Source organism: Bubalus kerabau, chromosome 10 (assembly GCF_029407905.1).
Source record: "Bubalus kerabau isolate K-KA32 ecotype Philippines breed swamp buffalo chromosome 10, PCC_UOA_SB_1v2, whole genome shotgun sequence".
Classification (NCBI taxonomy): domain Eukaryota; kingdom Metazoa; phylum Chordata; class Mammalia; order Artiodactyla; family Bovidae; genus Bubalus; species Bubalus kerabau.
The window spans coordinates 96302784-96311634 of record NC_073633.1 but is presented as its reverse complement, the minus strand read 5'-3'; the positions used below and the strand labels follow the sequence as shown (position 1 = coordinate 96311634).

General features: G+C 36.9%; 1 long non-coding RNA gene across 1 annotated transcript in view; it reads right to left on the bottom strand.

Moving 5' to 3' along the window:
* Nucleotides 1–473: 473 nt before the first annotated feature.
* The window catches only part of LOC129621870 (uncharacterized), a 30961-nt gene continuing 22583 nt past the window's right edge, over nt 474–8851 (bottom strand). The window contains exon 2 of the long non-coding RNA XR_008699773.1: nt 474–606. This is a non-coding gene — a long non-coding RNA (uncharacterized LOC129621870). The remainder of the gene's footprint in view (nt 607–8851) is intronic.

Here is an 8851-nt window from a genome sequence, read left to right as displayed (position 1 = left end):
CAAGGAGATTGTCCCATGCCTGTAGCCACCAAACTTAGTAGCAGCGTGGTTTTTTTTTTTTCCATTGCCTGTCTTACTCTAATACATTTCTAAACACCAGGGGATGACTTTAAATGTTTTAATTAATGTGGAGAATTTATATTGAGAAATAAAGGCATACATGATAGGTTATCATAAATTGGTAATAATGGAATCTTCCTGAGTCCTGGTAGGATTTATGAAAACAAGATCCATATTGGCCATAAGGACTATATTCATCCTCTGCTGCCAAATGGACTTGGTTTTAGTTTAATTCTCTTTATAGAATTGATGTTTGTTCTTGGCTAACCATCTATGATATCATTATACTGCACACAATGAATTATTCACCCGACTGTGCCTTACAATTAGCCTCAGCAGAGTATTTGCTCCTTTCGTCCAAACATTTTACTTTATCTATAAAGATTAAATTAATCATCTCTGCCAGCAATGAATAACTGAGAGAATTAGTTTTTAATATCTGAAGTAGAGAAGGGGAAATTGCAGGCAGAGCAATACATTTTGCTTGACCAGTGTTCCATGTTTCCTTTCATAATTTGCATTCTGTATCACATGCAGCATCTTTGCCTGGGGAGAAGAAGAAATAGGACACATTATTTGATCAATGACGGCCAACCTTTTGGGAGGAAGGCAGCTGGACGAAGATTAATTAAAATGCACTTTGAGTCATACTATTTCAAAGTCCCATTATTAATTTTTACAACAAAACTATAAGTTAGATATTATTAGTTTCCTATTTTACAGACTTAGTAAAATCAGCACAGCGAACTCAAGTGATGAACCCAGCATATGTGCCTAGGCCATGCAGCATCAGTATTCCAGTCCTGAGCTCTGTTCTGGTGCTTTCTGATGGGTTCACTGCCTTGGGTTCACTCTTTCTGTTCCAATCTACCACCAACTCATGGCATCACAGAACCATGAAATTCCATGAAGGAAACCATCAGGAGAGAAAGCAAAACACCCTCCAATACATGTACTATTTGGAAGGGAATCGACAGTTGTTTACCTTTAACCTGGGATGAAAAATTTGGAAATAAGTTGCCTTCTTGAAACAGTTTTTCTGGCTGTTTCCACTTTTGTGTGATTGAATGGTTAAAAAAAAAATAGGAGAGATGAATTTTTTCCCCTCAAACAAGTCACAAGTTCAGAATGTCTCAAAATGCTGTCTGTTGACCACTTAGGTTAGAAACACCTGGGTCCCACCCCCCCACCCCCACATACTAACTCACAAGCTTGGAGAGTGGGACCCAAGAATCTTCATTTAAAACCACTCTCGAGTAACATTAAAATATATATAAAACGTCTGCCTGCAATGTGGGAGACCAGGGTTTGATTCCTGGGTCGGGAAGATCCCCTGGAGAAGGAAATGGCAATCCACTCCAGCACTCTTGCCTGGAAAAGTCCCATGGATGGAGGAGCCTGATAGGCTACAGTCCATGGGGTTGCAAAGAGTCGGACACGACTGAGTGACTTCACTTTTTTTCTTTCTATGTGTAAAATAGATGGGAAGTTGCTGTATAACACAGGGAGCTCAGCCTGGTGCTCTGTGACAATCTAGAGGGGTGGGATGGTGGGCTGGGGGGAGAGGGAGGCTCAAGAGGGAGGTGATATAAATATATATACACACACACACACACACACACTTTTGTCTGATTCTCATTATTAGATGGCAGAAACTAACACAACATTGTAAAGCACAATTATCCAATTAAAAAAAATATAACCATTCTCCATGGTTTGAGGTCTACTATTATGAAGGTTTCCTACCATAAGATAGTGATAGTGATAATGATGATAAATGGAATGGTTCTTGGCACCTTATTAGTGATATATATATATAAATTATTAAAATTTTTATGCATAGTTATCCTATTTAAACTCATAAAAACCCTGTGAGGCAGTTACTATTATTATGCTCACATTAGATGAGGGAACGACAGCTGCATAAAGAGAAAGAATCAAATCTAGGTATTCTGGTTCCAGACTTCATCATGCCTCCTGAACATCTACATTATATGTGTTTCAATTATAGAAGAGTTCAGGCAGCAATGTCCAAGGCAAAGTGTTACAACTTACAATGAAACCCAAAAATTAAATAAAAAGAAAGCTGAACCTCTCATTTTGTATAAGAAAGTTTTCTGCCAGTTTCCATGGAATAACTAGTAGAATAACTCAGAGGAGCAGTAGTGGTATTGTGATTACCTTTAAAAAAAATCCTGTAGTTTATTAAAAGATGTAACTAAAATCCTAGCTAAAATTTTATGAAATATTTAAACATTAGCATGAGAAAACCAGACAAAATTGAATAAAAATAAGAACACTTCTCAACAGTGAGAAAAATAAGACATAACTATGTAGCCCATAGAGAACAGAAGTGGTCTTCAAAGGGTGGTAATTGCAGAGTGGTCTCAGAGCTGTCAGGACTTTCTTTATCTTGACTACATAAACTAGTGGGGATTATATTTCCTAGGGATCTCGACAAAGCTTCCTAATCAGAGAAAATCTGGGGCAATTTCCAAATGCACTTGTTATTACGATACTTAGAAGTAGCAGCATGTGACTTCATGCTCTCAATTTTTTCACATATTTTCCACAGTAGTCATAAAATACCATGGTATCTTGGAGCCACTTTGGAGGGGAGAAAAGAGGCTCAAATATTGATGGTTTGTGTCACCACAGTTTCTTTTTAAAAATTAGAATGGGTGCATCCTTATTTATAGCCTGTTGAATTGTACATTTGTACAAATGTTTCTGTAGAGCAATTGGCTTAGGTAGGTTTTGAAAACATTCCTTGATCTAATACATCTAGCTATACAAATTTATTATAAGATAACAATGAATGATATGAACAGAGATTTTTTCCACAAGGAGGTTTATCATGGTAGTTGCAATTTCTGTAAAAAAAAATTGGTAATACAGAAAACTACTACTTGTTATCTCAACACAAAAACAATGGCAATAATGAAACATAATGCACTTGCCTTCTAGTCATTTTTTATTTATCATGGCTGTACCTAATTGTCATTAATTATTTATTATATCTTTTTAAACTTAATATCATGTCATAAGCTTTTGCTCATACTGATAAATTGTTGTTTACATGAATTTTAATGTCTTTAAAATGATTTAAAGCAGTATTGCAAAGGCTAATCATTATTTTAATTGCATTATTTTAATGATGTTGCATAAATAAATAATTCCCTATTGCTGAATAGTCCCATCCCTTCATGGGAAATAGATGGGGAAACAGTGGAAACAGTGTCAGACTTTATTTTTTTGGGCTCCAAAATCACTGCAGATAGTGACTGCAGCCATGAAATTAAAAGACGCTTACTCCTTGGAAGGAAAGTTATGACCAACCTAGATAGCATATTCAAAAGCAGAGACATTACTTTGCCAACAAAGGTTCGTCTAGTCAAGGCTATGGTTTTTCCAGTGGTCAGGTATGGATGTGAGAGTTGGACTGTGAAGAAGGCTGAGAGCCAAAGAATTGATGCTTTTGAACTGTGGTGTTGGAGAAGACTCTTGAGAGTCCCTTGGACTACAAGAAGATCCAACCAGTCTATTCTGAAGGAGATCAGCCCTGGGATTTCTTTGGAAGGAATGATGCTAAAGCTGAAACTCCAGTACTTTGGCCACCTCATGCGAAGAGTTGACTCATTGGAAAAGACTCTGATGCTGGGAGGGACTGGGGGCAGGAGGAGAAGGGGACGACAGAGGATGAGATGGCTGGATGGCATCACTGACTCGATGGACGTGAGTCTGCGTGAACTCCAGAAGTTGGTGATGGAATGGGAGGCCTGGCGTGCTGTGATTCACGGGGTTGCAGAGAGTCGGACACGACTGAGTGACTGATCTGATCTGATGTGATTGCTGAATATTTTTCTATTTTGTTTAATATATAAAATAATGACAAAACAATTGAATATTTACTTATAATTATTCACAACTAGAGGTAGTTTTTAAACCTGTAAATGTAGATGTTTAAAAAAAAAGTCAAATCTCACAAAACACAAATTGGACGTTTTATTCAAAACATAATAAATGTAATATACATTTATCACATAAATAACCACTCCCTTTAAAAAAATTCTGTTTAGGATTTCATATTATTTCCTTTTGTCTATTAACTTTGCTTAAGGGAAGATTGGAGAAGGCAATGGCACCCCACTCCAGTACTCTTGCTTGGAAAATCCCATGGACGGAGGAGCCTGGTGGGCTGCAGTCCATGGGATCTTGAAGAGTCGAACATGACTGAGCGACTTCACTTTCACTTTTCACTTTCATGCATTGGAGAAGGAAATGGCAACCTACTCCTATGTTCTTGTCTGGAGAATCCCAGGGACAGCAGAGTCTGGCGGGCTGCCGTCTATGGGGTTGCACAGAGTCAGACACGACTGAAGCAACTTAGCAGCAGTAGCAGCAGCAAGGGAAGATTATCTCTACTCAGCTTTAATGATTTGAATTAATATAGTCAGGCATTTACCAGTGAGGATATACAATTAGTATTTCTCAAAATCATGTTCATCACCTAATGATTATCAGGAGATTATGAAGTCATATTTTTTCCTCTAGTTATATTTCTATAATATTTCCTCTATCTTCCAAATTGAAGACTAATACTGTTTTAATGCTTCAAAAACACATAAAAAGAAAATATTCTTTATTAAATGTAATAGCTTACAGTCTAAAGATGTTGGATGTTATCCACGTTGTTGGGTAAGCATGTGTGCATATGTGCTCAGTTGCTAAGTTATGTCTGACTCTTTGCAACCCCATGGACTATAGCCTGCCAGGCTCCTCTGTCCATAGGATTTCCCAGGCTAGAATACTGGAGTGGGTTGCCATTTCCTTCTCTAGGGGATCTTCCCGATCAAGGAATTGAACCCACATCTCCTGTGTCTTCTGCATTGGCAGGCAGATTCTTTACAGCTGAGTCACCTGTTGGATAAGAGCTACTACCAATGATGATTTGGATTGGTGAAACTTTAACTCTGGTACTGTGTTATAAAGGATCTTTATTCCTGACTAAATTGCTTAGGTATCAGGATCTTCTTTCACTGATATTTTTCAGTAGTACCTCTGCTTTCTTTGAAAGACTGAAAATTCCTTTTTTCCTTGAATGTCCATGAAGAAGTTAAGTAGGTGATACATATTTATGTTTCACAAATAAATGGAAATAATTGCTTTGTCTCAAGGTAAATGACTAGAAAGTAACTAATCATGCAAATTCATCCTTCTATCTCAGACTTTTTGAAAAGTATGGGGTATGTTAACTTATTAACATAGAAAGATGGTTTACAAAACCCTATAATTCTGCTTAAATGAAAAGCCCTTGACAGTATAAATCTAAACATCTTGTCATTAATAATATTTTCATATATTAGCCAAAGTCTTGCTCTCAGTAATGCTTTCTTTTACCCCATGGAATTTATCCAATGCCTCAGAGGAGTAAAACTGCTAAGAGAAGCTAATAATAATAACAACATATCTTAACTATTTCAGAAACCAAAGCTTTTAATTGCAAAACCATAAATATTATTTTTCTTTCTTCCTAAGGACCTTATATGAACCTTGGTTTCTGAAACACACAGTCACTGTTTCACACAAGACCATCATTTATTTTGTTTTACTTTTAATAATGTAAAGAGTGCCCATACTCTCCAAGAACAAGAACCTTATCAATAACCTGCACCTGCTTATATGCTCCTCCTCTACCCTTCTTCCCAGAGGTGACCCTCTCTCAGATTTTGTCTTATCATTCCCTTGTAATTTGGCTCGTGAACACATGAGCAAGAGTTGCTCTTTGGTAAGCAGGAGCGGAATTGCTGGGCTGTAGCAACTCTGTCAGGTATCCAATCACAATAGATAATGCTAAAGAATTTGAAGCATGATTGTACCAATTTACCCTTCAATGAGCTCTGCATAAGCAATCCTGTTGATTTCTGTTCTGGAATTGCCTGACATCTTTACCAGTTAAATACAATCAAAGCTCATCTTGTGTATGTGATTTGCTGATCTTGATCGACCGTGGTTGAGCATACTGATTAATGAGATATATGTTTTCTTCTCTGTACATGGTTTTTGCTTTCTCTTCACTTTTCTGTTGGTAAGTTTTGTTTTTTCTAATGATTAGTTGGATATATTAATATACTGATATACATACATAAAAATATATTTAAATTTTTTCTACTGGTTAATAAAATATATATATATATATACACATATATGTATACATATGTATATATAATAATCTTTGGGATTATATATATTGCATATATGTTCTCCTAGTTTATTGCTTATTAAGACTAAGACACAGGATTGATTTTGCAATATGCAGTCATCTTTGTTTCCATATGAATTACAGATTTTTTTTTTCTATTTCTGTAAAACATGCCATTTGGAAAGGATAATGTCAGCAAAGATGATGAAATAGGAAATTCTCAGTTTACACTCCCCCTGCAAACAACAGTCTGGCAGCCATCATGAATAAAAGTGCCTCTGTGGGAACTTTCATCAAGAGGCTTTTATTGGAAAAGACCTGATGCTGGGAAAGATTGAAGGCGGGAGTAGAAGGTGATGACAGAGAATGAGGTGGTTGGATGGCATCACTGACTAAACAGACATGAGTCTGAGTAAACTCCGGGAGTTGGTGATGGACAGGGAGGCCTGGCGTGCTGCAGTCCACGGGGTCACAAAGAGTTGGACATGACTGAGCGACTGAACTGACCTGACTGTGGAAGCTTTGGGATCCAGGTAGGAGGTTTTGAACTCCAAATAAGGCCAAGACTGAGAAAAGCTGCTTTGAAAAGGCAAACACACATCCTGTGGCAGGTTTGCTGCACACAGTCCCAGCTATAGACCTAAGCGTCCCCATGTCTATGGACTCAGCTCCAGCAACTTGGTCAGACTCGTGCAACCAGCTTCACCTGCCACAGGTCTTGGGAGGAACCATTTCTCAGAAGAAGACACCCACATGGTCAACAGGTATATAATAAGGTGTTCAACACCATTAATCATCAAGAAAATACAAGTCAAAACAACAGATATCACCTCACATCTGTTAAATGGCCATTATTAAAAAGAGAACTGTTGGTGAGGATGTGGAAAGATCTAAAATCTTGCACACTGTTGATGGGGTTATAAATTGATATACTCTTTATAAAAACTATATGGAGTTTCCTTTAAAATTAAAAATAGAACTGCCATAAGATACCAATTCCCCTGTGGGTATTTTCCCAAATGAAATGAAATAATTATCTCAGACAGATGTCTGTATCCCCAGGTTCTCTGCAACACTACTCAGAATAGCCAAGAAACTACTTAAATGTCCATTGGTGAGTGAAGTGGGCAAAAAGTTAGTGTATACATAAGAAAATATTATTCAGCCTTAGAAAAGAAGGAAACACTGAAATACCAACAACATGGATGGAACTTGAAGACTTTATGCTAAATGAATAATGACAGAATGGACACAGTATAATTCTACTTAAAAGAGGTATCAAAAATAGTCACATTCATAGACTCAAAGTCAGGGCTAAGGGGGAAATAGGAAATTACTAAATCAATAGATCAAGTTTCAGTTAAGAAAGATGAATAAGTTCTGGATGATTTGCTATACAGTGTTGTACCTACTGTCACGAGTAATGTATTGTACCTTTAAAAATTCATTAAAGATGCTGATCTCATTTCAAGTGTTCTTACCACAAGAAAATGACAACAGAAAAATAGAAAAGACCCCAGATAAGCATCCATTAATACATGTATATGCAGGGAGAAAAATTATTGTAGAAAACTCAGTAGAAATAATGAAGAAATTTAAAGGATTGCTAAAATAAGGCATATTCAGAAGTGTAGCTAAGCTTTTTGAACTATGAAATCTGATTGAAAATTCATGAGAATAATTTTCTTAGGAGAAAGTTAAGAGAATCATGGCTGCGTCAAGCAAAAATAAGAGCATATATATATATATAAAACAACTACAAACATAAAAACAAACACAAAAATAAGACAAATTTTATACTATGAAGAATAGATTTAGCAAAATGCATGAAACCATCACCATATTTAAAAGCCAGTTTTCCTAGCCCCATAACAGGCCACAGAAGGAAAATTTGCTGAAATACCTAAAAAAGAAACCATATGTTTAGAACTGCCCCTCCATTAGATAAATCTGGCTGGAGAAGGAGACTAAAACTTAAGAGTCCAGAACACCCGTATGTCACCCCAGGAAGAACCTGAGGAAGGTGGAAACCTTAAAGGGATTGCCTGTGTGACATAGGGAGGGAAACGTGGAGGAGAAACAGCGATGTGGGAATGTGAATTTCCCTGATGCTAACATAAAGGTGTGTAAAGGATGATTTCAACAGTAGCTAGAGACCTGATATGAACAGGTTGATGTAAGGGAAAAAAAGTACCAGTCATCATGGAAAAACAACCAGAGCCAATCAAGGATAAGAAAGAGAGGAAGGAAGGAAGAAAAGAAAGAAGGAATGGAAGGAAGGAAGGAGGAAATCAAGAAAGGAAGGAAGAAAAGAAAGAAGTTGCAAAGAATACCACAGGTTAATAGATCATAATTAAGGTCCAGAAATCTTATGCGTTGGCAATGTAGGCAGGTTGAACTGATTAAGGACATGCTGAATTGGTTGTGACCTCCTTGAATTAATTGAGCTTCATTTCTGTCACCAGGTGGGGTGGGTTAAGATAATGGAAAACATATAAAGAGTGTTCTCAAATTTTAACCCATATCAGAATCACCTGGTGGGCTTATATATAAACCACAGATTGCTGGCCCTACCTCTAGAGTGTCTAA